General features: G+C 36.4%; 1 long non-coding RNA gene across 1 annotated transcript in view; it reads right to left on the bottom strand.

Annotated features, from left to right (window-relative positions):
• The window catches only part of LOC137626684 (uncharacterized), a 51,045-nt gene that overhangs the window by 13,129 nt on the left and 27,916 nt on the right, over positions 1–10,000 (bottom strand). Inside the window, exon 2 of the long non-coding RNA XR_011041086.1 lies at positions 5,914–7,355. This is a non-coding gene — a long non-coding RNA (uncharacterized lncRNA). The remainder of the gene's footprint in view (positions 1–5,913; positions 7,356–10,000) is intronic.

Below are 10,000 nucleotides of genomic sequence, written 5' to 3'. Positions count from 1 at the left end.
AAAGTCATAAAACATTTGTGAAAAAAATGCATAAATTTCAACAAAGTTGGCACGCCGTATTATAAGCGAAGCACAAAGGCAAATAACTCGAGTTATTGACGAAACAAAAAGTCCAATTGACGCGAGACGCAAGAGGCTAGTGCAGGGGATTTCAGTGCAAAAGAATATCTCAAAATAATGAGACAAGGTCTAGTGTGAGGAGTTGAAATTAAGGACAGAAGAATGCTACGTCTTGGTTTAGATGCAAATATAGAATTGTGATCAATGCAGAGATGAAACTGTGAGGAATGTAGAGATGAAGATGTGGTAAATGCAGAGATGAAGCTGTGATCAACATAGAGATGAAGATGTGGTAAATGAAGGGATGAAGCTGTGATCAATGTAGAGATGAAGCTGTGATTAATGCAGGGATGAAACTGATTAATGCAGAGATGAAACTGTGATTAATGCAGAGATGGAACTGTGATAAATGTAGAGATGAAACTGTGATTATTGCAGGGATGAAACTGATCAATGCAGAGATGAAACTGTGATAAATGTAGAGATGAAGATGTGGTAAATGCAGAGATGAAGCTGTGATTAATCCAGAGATAAAACTATGATCAATGTAGAGATGAAGCTGTGATAAATGTAGAGATGAAGCTGTGATTAATCCAGAGATAAAACTGTGATGAATGCAGAGATAAAACTGTGATGAATGTAGAGATGAAACTGTGATAAATGTAGAGATGAAGTTGTGATTAATGCAGAGATGGGACTGATCAATGCAGATATGAAACTGTGATAAATGTAGAGATGAAGCTGTGATAAATGCAGAGATGAAACTGATCGATGTAGAGATGAAGATGTGGTAAATGCAGAGATGATGCTGTGATAAATGCAGAGATGAAACTGATCGATGTAGAGATGAAGATGTGGTAAATGCAGAGATGAAGCTGTGATAAATGCAGAGATGAAACTGTGATAGATGCAGAAATAAAACTTATCTATGTAAAGATAAAGATGTGGTAAATGCAGAGATGAAGCTGTGATAAATGTAGAGATGAAGCTGTGATTAATCCAGAGATGAAACTGTGATGAATGCAGAGATGAAGCTGTGATTAATCCAGAGATAAAACTGTGATGAATGCAGAGATGAAACTGTGATGAATGCAGAGATAAAACTGTGATAAATGTAGAGATGAAGCTGTGATTAATGTAGAGATGAAGCTGTGATTAATGCAGGGATGAAACTGATTAATGCAGAGATGAAACTGATCAATGCAGAGATGAAACTGTGATTAATGCAGAGATGAAACTGTAATTAATGCAGAGATGAAACTGATCAATGCAGAGATGAAACTGTGATTAATGCAGGGATGAAACTGATTAATCCAGAGATAAAACTGTGATAAATGCAGAGATGAAACTGTGATTAATGTAGAGATGAAGCTGTGATTAATGCAAAGATGAAACTGATAAATGTAGAGATGAAGCTGTGATAAACGCAGAGATGAAACTGATTAATGCAGAGATGAAACTGTGATAAATGTAGAGATGAAGCTGTGATCAATGCAGAGATGAAAATGTGATAAATGTAGAGATGAAACTGATCAATGCAGAGATGAAACTGATCAATGCAGAGATGAAACTGTGATAAATGTAGAGATGAAGCTGTGATAAATGCAGAGATGAAACTGATCGATGTAGAGATGAAGCTGTGATGAATGCAGAGATGAAGCTGTGATTAATCCAGAGATAAAACTGTGATGAATGCAGAGATGAAACTGTGATGAATGCAGAGATGAAGCTGTGATTAATCCAGAGATAAAACTGATCAATGCAGAGATGAAACTGTGATAAATGTAGAGATGAAACTGATCAATGCAGAGATGAAACTGTGATAAATGGAGAGATGAAGCTTTGATTAATGCAGAGATGAAACTGTGATAAATGCAGAGATGAAGCTGTGATCAATGTAGAGATGAAGATGTGGTAAATGAAGAGATGAAGCTGTGATCAATGCAGAGATGAAAATATGGTAATTGCAGAGATGAAGCTGTGATAAATGCAGGAGATGAAACTGATCGATGTAGAGATGAAAATGTGGTAAATGTAGAGATGAAACTGTGATCAATGTAGATATGAAAATGTGATCAGTGTAGAGATGAAACTGTGATAAATGTAGAGATGAAGCTGTGATTAATGCAGAGATGAAGCTGTGATCAATGCAGAGATGAAAATGTGATAAATGTAGAGATGAAACTGTGATAAATGTAGAGATGAAGCTGTGATCAATGCAGAGATGAAAATGTGATAAATGTAGAGATGAAACTGATCAATGCAGAGATGAAACTGATCAATGCAGAGATGAAACTGTGATAAATGTAGAGATGAAACTGTGATAAATGCAGAGATGAAACTGATCGATGTAGAGATGAAGCTGTGATGAATGCAGAGATGAAGCTGTGATTAATCCAGAGATAAAACTGTGATGAATGCAGAGATGAAACTGTGATGAATGCAGAGATGAAGCTGTGATTAATCCAGAGATAAAACTGATCAATGCAGAGATGAAACTGTGATAAATGTAGAGATGAAACTGATCAATGCAGAGATGAAACTGTGATAAATGGAGAGATGAAGCTTTGATTAATGCAGAGATGAAACTGTGATAAATGCAGAGATGAAGCTGTGATCAATGTAGAGATGAAGATGTGGTAAATGAAGAGATGAAGCTGTGATCAATGCAGAGATGAAAATATGGTAATTGCAGAGATGAAGCTGTGATAAATGCAGGAGATGAAACTGATCGATGTAGAGATGAAAATGTGGTAAATGTAGAGATGAAACTGTGATCAATGTAGATATGAAAATGTGATCAGTGTAGAGATGAAACTGTGATAAATGTAGAGATGAAGCTGTGATTAATGCAGAGATGAAGCTGTGATCAATGTAGAGATGAAGCTGTGATCAATGCAGAGATGAAACTGAGATCAATGTAGAGATGAAGCTGTGATCAATGCAGAGATGAAACTGTGATCAATGTAGAGATAAAAACTGTGATCAATGTTGAGATGATGCTGTGATCAATGCAGAGATGAAACTGAGATAAATGCAGAGATGAAGCTGTGGTCAATGCAGATATTAAGCTGTGATCAATGCAAAAATGAAAATATGGTAAATGTAGAGATGAAACTGTGATAAATGCAGAGATGAAAATGTGATCAATGCAGAAATGAAACTGAGATCAATGCAGAAATGAAACTGAGATCAATGCAGAAATGAAACTGTGATCAATGCAGAGATGAAGCTATGATAGGCTCCAGATATTAAGGATATTTCACAGGCTTTTTGTGTAACACTTTTAACTAGACTTGTTAATTATGCAGTGCTGAAACTATACTACAAGGCAGAAATAAGCCATGAGTGGGTATAGAACTTGCTGTACAAAATATCTCCTATAGTCCATTTCTTTTAGCGATGCATATTTGCACCGACTCGCGGCGGTGCCCTTTTAGCTCGGAAAAGTTTCCTGATCGCTGATTGGTTAGAATGATCTTGTCCAACTAATCAGCGATCCGGAAACTTTTCCGAGCTAAAAGGCACCGCTGCGAGTCGGTGCAAATATGCATCGCTAAAAGAAATGGACTATAGGGCTTTAACTAAAGGAAGCGGGATATTCTACACTCTATACTGATGGGATGAGCATAGTATTCTGTACAGAATAATCAAAAGTGGAAGGTAATAATACAGAAGCTATTTTATGCATAAGAATTAACTGCAAAAGGGCCTTACTTGATAAGATGGATGCATTAGCAAAACAAAAATCTGAAAAATTAATACTAAACCAACCAAGCATGACGAGGTAAGTACTATATAGCAAATTCTGAAGGCAATAAAGCAAGTAAGCTGCATACTCTCGTAAAACATGCATCCCAGCTCACAGCATCCAGAGATTAGTATCGCAGCAGCCTCGTAAGAACAAGCGGATCTCATCTTGCTAGCGATGCAAATAAAGGAAAGATTTCTATAGCAAATCCTGAAGGCAATAAAGCAAGTAAGCTCCATACTCTCGTAAAACATGCATCCCAGCTCACAGCATCCAGAGATTAGTATCGCAGCAGCCTCAAAAGAACAAGCGGATCTCATCTCGCGAGAGATGCAAATACAGGAAAAATAACTGGAGTACATAAGGTAGATATAAAATAGCCCAGTGTTATGCCCAGGAAGACCCTTCAGTTGATAAATTTTCATTATATAAAGATCTAGAGCGAATACTCGGTAGAGCGCATACCTTCGCCGACGCCAAATTTGTTACCACGGAAGATAAGTTTCTTAGTTTCATCCAAATCGGATAAAATTGACCATGATATAACAAAAAGATTTTTTTGACCTTTTCATTACCTTAAACTTGACCTTTAACCCAATCACTTCCAAAATCTAATCAAATTGTCCTTGGAACATTCCCAATCATCCCACTAAATTTCATTAGATTTAATAAAATATTTTATGAGTTGTGCGAATCATAAACACAGAGACACGCAAGTAAATACACGCCTATCAAAACAATTTTCGTAACTAAGTTGGCGAAGGTCATAATTATTAACTACTAAACAAGAAAGCTCATAATAATGCAGGAAACACCAAATTGTATACCAGTCTAAGGTAACCTAACCTAACTAAACCTATTTTACCTTATACCTAAATTAATCTCACTTCGCTATGCCCAAAACAAAAATGCTCACGACAAAAGTTACTCGATATAGAAGAGGAACTTAGACCTTTAGAATGTATTTATTTATACTGAAATATATTCAAAACTTAAAAGGCCTTTTTAACTTCCCCTGCACACAGAAGCCATCTTCATTTCATGAATAATCCCAACCTTAAAATCTTAATCTTTAAATCTTAATCTTAACCTTCATTACCAAGATATGAACTCTGAGTTTCAGTAACCGTTGATTTCACGTCGCCAAAGAACTTTATATCAATCAATCGACCACATATGAACTCTTTGTATCAAAGAGTATTTAACATAACTAGAAAAGGTTTATATATTCTATAACAGGCTTCTAATCGTAAGTCATATATTTCCCAGAAAATACATTCAACTCATTGAACATTCAAAGTTTGGGCATTACGAGTCCATAATCTGAAGAGATTCGAATCTTGTAAGATAGTGAACCCAGGAAAAGCAAGCAACTAATAAAAGTAACTGTTCTACAAGCATAGATTTAACACCCAAAAGATAATAGACCTCCATGAGCAGTATCTGTTCAACCAGCATAGATTTCACACCCAAAGGATAATAGCCTTCATGAACTGTAATGGTCCCACCAGCATAAATTTAACACCCAAAAGATAATAGCCCTTCATGAACTGTAATTGTCCCACCAGCATAAATTTAACACCCAAAAGATAATAGCCCTTCATGAACTGTAATTGTCCCACCAGCATAAAATTAACACCCAAAAGATAATAGCCCTTCATGAACTGTAATTGTCCCACCAGCATAAATTCAACACCTAAAAGATAATAGCCCTTCATGAACTGTAATTGTCCCCCCAGCATAAATTTAACGACCAAAAGGTAATAGCCCTCCATGAACAAAGTAAATCACTAAAGGTGCAGAATATAATATAGAAATACACACGACTGTTATAAATACAGATAGTCCTCCAAGAATTCACTTACAACATTACAATTGTAGAGGATCTTCAAGGAATGCATTTAACTCTTAAAGGTAGAGAATATTATCTAAGAACATACTTAACCATTTAAGTACAGAGGGTCCTTTATATTACTGCGAAGGTACATTCTGCCAACTTGAAAAGGCAAGTAGCCTTTACAAGGTATCCACCTTCCCTGAAATATAATTAGCAATTAAAAGGTAAAAAATAAAAGTATACGAGAATGTTTTCATATTCTTACCTGATGCCGTTCCTCCTTCGGCGTTGTGGGACGGGTGTTGGATGCCGTCGTGTTGGTGTTGGCGTTTGTGGTGGATGAGGATGGGGTGCTGGCCCTGCTAGAGTCACCCATCTTGGCCGTTTCTCTGAAGCAGAGCTTGGTAGAAGATGAATACGATAAACGGCACTACTCAAAAGTTTCTTTAACTGTTCGCGTAAGTTTTCACAGCCTCCAACGATCTTGCAATGGTGTCTTAGTGTATGTGAGTTCCTCCTTGCTAGCAGAGTATTACTGGTTCTCCTTTCTTAATTTTAAAGAATTAAATGTTGTGAAGTCTGTATGGGTTTCGCACGTTCCTCTTCGCAGATGTATAAGTCACACGATATAACAACAGTCAGTCTTTTGAGTTGATTTATACTACTGGATTGAGTCTTTCAATGATGTACACAAATTTGCTCAAAAACATCAAAAGGCTAATTTCTACAGACGTTCGACAACACTACAGGTCTCACGATAGAAAAAGTCAACACGACTATCTCAGCACAAAAAAATCACTCGTGTTCCATAAAACAAAAGCCGAGTTTCTAATAAAAGCTACTTTAAAAAAAGCACTTCCAATAACAAACCTGATGGATCAGTAAAATAATTCATTAACAAGTAACAATTCTACGTGGAAGCGTATCCCGACAACATAAGACATCAAACGTTGAGAGTACAAGCAGCAAAATATGACGAGATTTGTATCACCCAGCACATCAAAATTTCCAGCTGATTGTTCAGCCTTGGGCTTGTTAGGTTTGAAGTTTCCTATATTGCTATTTTGCTCTCTTCACAACACACTCTACTGAATGAGCTCAGAAGCCTCGACACAAAGGCTTGGATTACGTACGCTTCAAATTATCATACGAGCTATTCACACACACGCCTACTTAGGAACGATTTTCAGCTTGCGTCGATAAGGCTTATTCAATCACACTGAAAGCCTGAAAGGTCACTTATAAGCAAAGCAATTACACCACACACAGTCTGTCAGTGAAAGATCATCAGGGGATAGCAGGATTTGCGATCCATGTATCGCCATTTGGGAATCTTCTTCTACTTCTTCACCCTTTGTGATCCTGGAAGAGGTGGCGGGAAAGCAAAGTGCAACTTCAGCTGGGCGAAGTCTTTTGAGACAGTTCTTCCTTCGTGGTTCTGGAAGAGGTGGAGGAAGGGCAAGCGAAGCCCTCCACAGAGAAAGAGAGGTCCTTCGGGACACTAGTTATTCCTTCGTGATTCTAGGATACGAGGACGACGGTGGGGATACCTCGGTTTACGAGGACCTCCGCGAAGTCTCTCGGACGACGAGAAATTTACAGGCAGATCGAAAATTATTGTAGATCTATATTGCAGGGTTTATTGCCGTTGATCTAGACCTCTCATATTATTGCAATTATTGCAGTGTTTGCATATGTTGATCATACCTGGAAAGAAAAAAAAAAGAAGGTATGATTCAAGGACAAAGATATGCATAAGATATTCAAGTAATTATATAAATATATGAACCTATCTAGTTTACCATTGAATTATTAACCGGATTTCTTGTTTTTTGGTAAAGCTACATTTTTTTAGAACAGTCACACTAATATTCAGAAACCTAATAAAATGTTAAAGGAAAAATTCTTAAAATCTTGCCCTTACATACATCTGATTTTTACCCAAATAAAGAATTCAACTATATCTGAATTAAATGTTGTGGCATCCTTGAGAGTATCGTACCCACTTTGAAAGTAAACAAAAGTGTTTTTATACAAACAATAGATTTTTACATGATAATTAAACAGTTTTATTGATGAGATAATTTTGCCTTCAAAGAAATCGTCCATTTCCTAAATCTTAAGTGTAAGCACTTCTGCAGAGTTATTTTTTATATGTTCTTTTCTGGGAAACGTCTTTGAATACTAGCTCCTAGTGAAGGAACCCCACATCATTGCATAAAGGGAGGGTGCATTAACATTACTTGATATACAAGAATGTGTGAAGTAGCTTTTTGTTCAAGAGATTAAATACCAGAAGGATTGATATAGGAGCGTGTAGACCAGTGATTCTTAAACTGGGGGGCGTGCCCCCCTAGGGGGGCGCCAGGAGCTTTCAAGGGGGGCGCAAGTAGTTAAAATAGTAACAATGAAAATAAAAATGTAGTAATTATGATGGCTTTTGTTTTACAATACTACATATATATGGATAAATCAATGACTAAGGAGGATGTGTAATATTTTTTGATGTGATCATGATCCATGAATGATTGTATTAAGAGTAAAAATTATGTTTATTTTTGCAGTAATTTGTATTTTTTCCAGTATTTTCTATCAATGTAATAACTGTAATCTGTATAATGCTAAAACAGTTTGAAAAAAGATTATGATAAAATTTTGTTTCATCATAATATATTTATTTTACCCATTTTCTATGAACAATGTTTATTTTATTGAAATAATACTTTCTACTTTGGCAGAAATTTCAAGGGTGGGGAGGAGGGGGCATGGGATCTATGCTTAATGCAGAAGGGGGGGCGCAAGGCAAAAAAGTTTAAGAACCACTGGTGTAGACCAAGGGTTTAATACAAAACAGTTGCGAGTTATTGAATGAATTAGAATCTAAGAGTAATTTAGTGATAGGGAATGTCAATGAAATGTTATAATAAGTCTGGCTAGTACAGAGGTAACGCGTTTGCCAAGCATTCACGTGGCGTCAGATCGATCCCAGCCCGGGAACGTGAGTTTAAGCTGTTTACTGGGGAAGCCACTGCTGACGTAGAGAGCAACTATTCTGATGAAACTGACACCAGACACCTTTAACCTTTATGTAACTTCTCTGGTGTAAAGTTATCCAGAGAATGAATAGTTACATGCTCAAGTCACTCCACATTTCTAGGAAAGGAGTGACTTATAGTTGTGGGATCAGAAATGGAATTATAAATGGAGCAGAGAATGGATGAGATCTGCGCAGAAGAAAAACTCCGGAAGCTGGTGAAGGTAATTGTCAAAAGAGAGCAAAGAAATTGAAAGTGAAATTCCCATAAGTAAACTAGAACAAAATAGTGGGGAGAAGAGTATCTATGAAAGACAAATATTGATTTTGTATTGAAGGATATCAGAAGGACTGCGGCGGACTTAGGGCGGGAATAGCACGGCACGACTACAGGGCTCGATATCCCGCGGACGGGCATTCGGCGGGAAAAGTTTCTTGTACTGGGATTCATCCTTGATTTGGTAGTTTAGGATTGACTATGAGAGTAAATTTTGCCAAGATTTTGCTGTGGGGTCTCTCCCTATTAGGAGGGATCACTGACTATATATATATATATATATATATATATATATATATATATATAATATACATTGGTAGATAGATAGAGACAACTGGCTATATCTAACCGAGTCCCTTTTCATCAATAGGCGTAGGAGGACATGATGATGATGATGTATGTATGTATGTATATATATATATATATATATATATATATATATATATATATATACATATATATAATGATAAATTTTGCACATTTAAGAACGTTAAGAGAATCCAGACATTAATGTATCCAATATATATGGCTTATTCTTAGTTCACCAATCCATCGCCTTCTCTTCCTTTCCCTTCTTCTTGTGCAATTTCTGGAGACCCATTCTGTTATTCTTAAAGTCCATCTATTATCTGTCATTCTCATTACATGTCCTGCCATATTCATTTCTCTTTCTTACATGTTATAATATCCTCTACTTTAATTTGCTTTGGTGTCCATGTTGCTCTTTTTCTGTCTCTTTGTGTTAATGACATCATAATTCTTTTCATATCTCCGAGTTTTAACTAGCTTAAGTTCTAAGGCTTTGGTAAAGCTCCAAGTTTCTGGAGCATAAGTTAAATACTTTTCTTTTGAGAGAGAGTGGCATTTTACTTTTCAGAATCTCATTTTGTTTACCAAAAGCTCTCCATTCCATGTTTATCCTTCTTTTAATTTCAGTCTCGTGTTCTGGAAAAGACTCATCTGTCCTATGTACGTTTATTCATTAACAATATCTTAGAGGTTCGTTCATAACCATTATTTGTCTCTGCATTTTCATTGAAC

This window comes from Palaemon carinicauda, chromosome 34, assembly GCF_036898095.1.
Source record: "Palaemon carinicauda isolate YSFRI2023 chromosome 34, ASM3689809v2, whole genome shotgun sequence".
NCBI classification, from domain to species: domain Eukaryota; kingdom Metazoa; phylum Arthropoda; class Malacostraca; order Decapoda; family Palaemonidae; genus Palaemon; species Palaemon carinicauda.
This window is presented reverse-complemented; position numbering and strand designations above follow the sequence as displayed.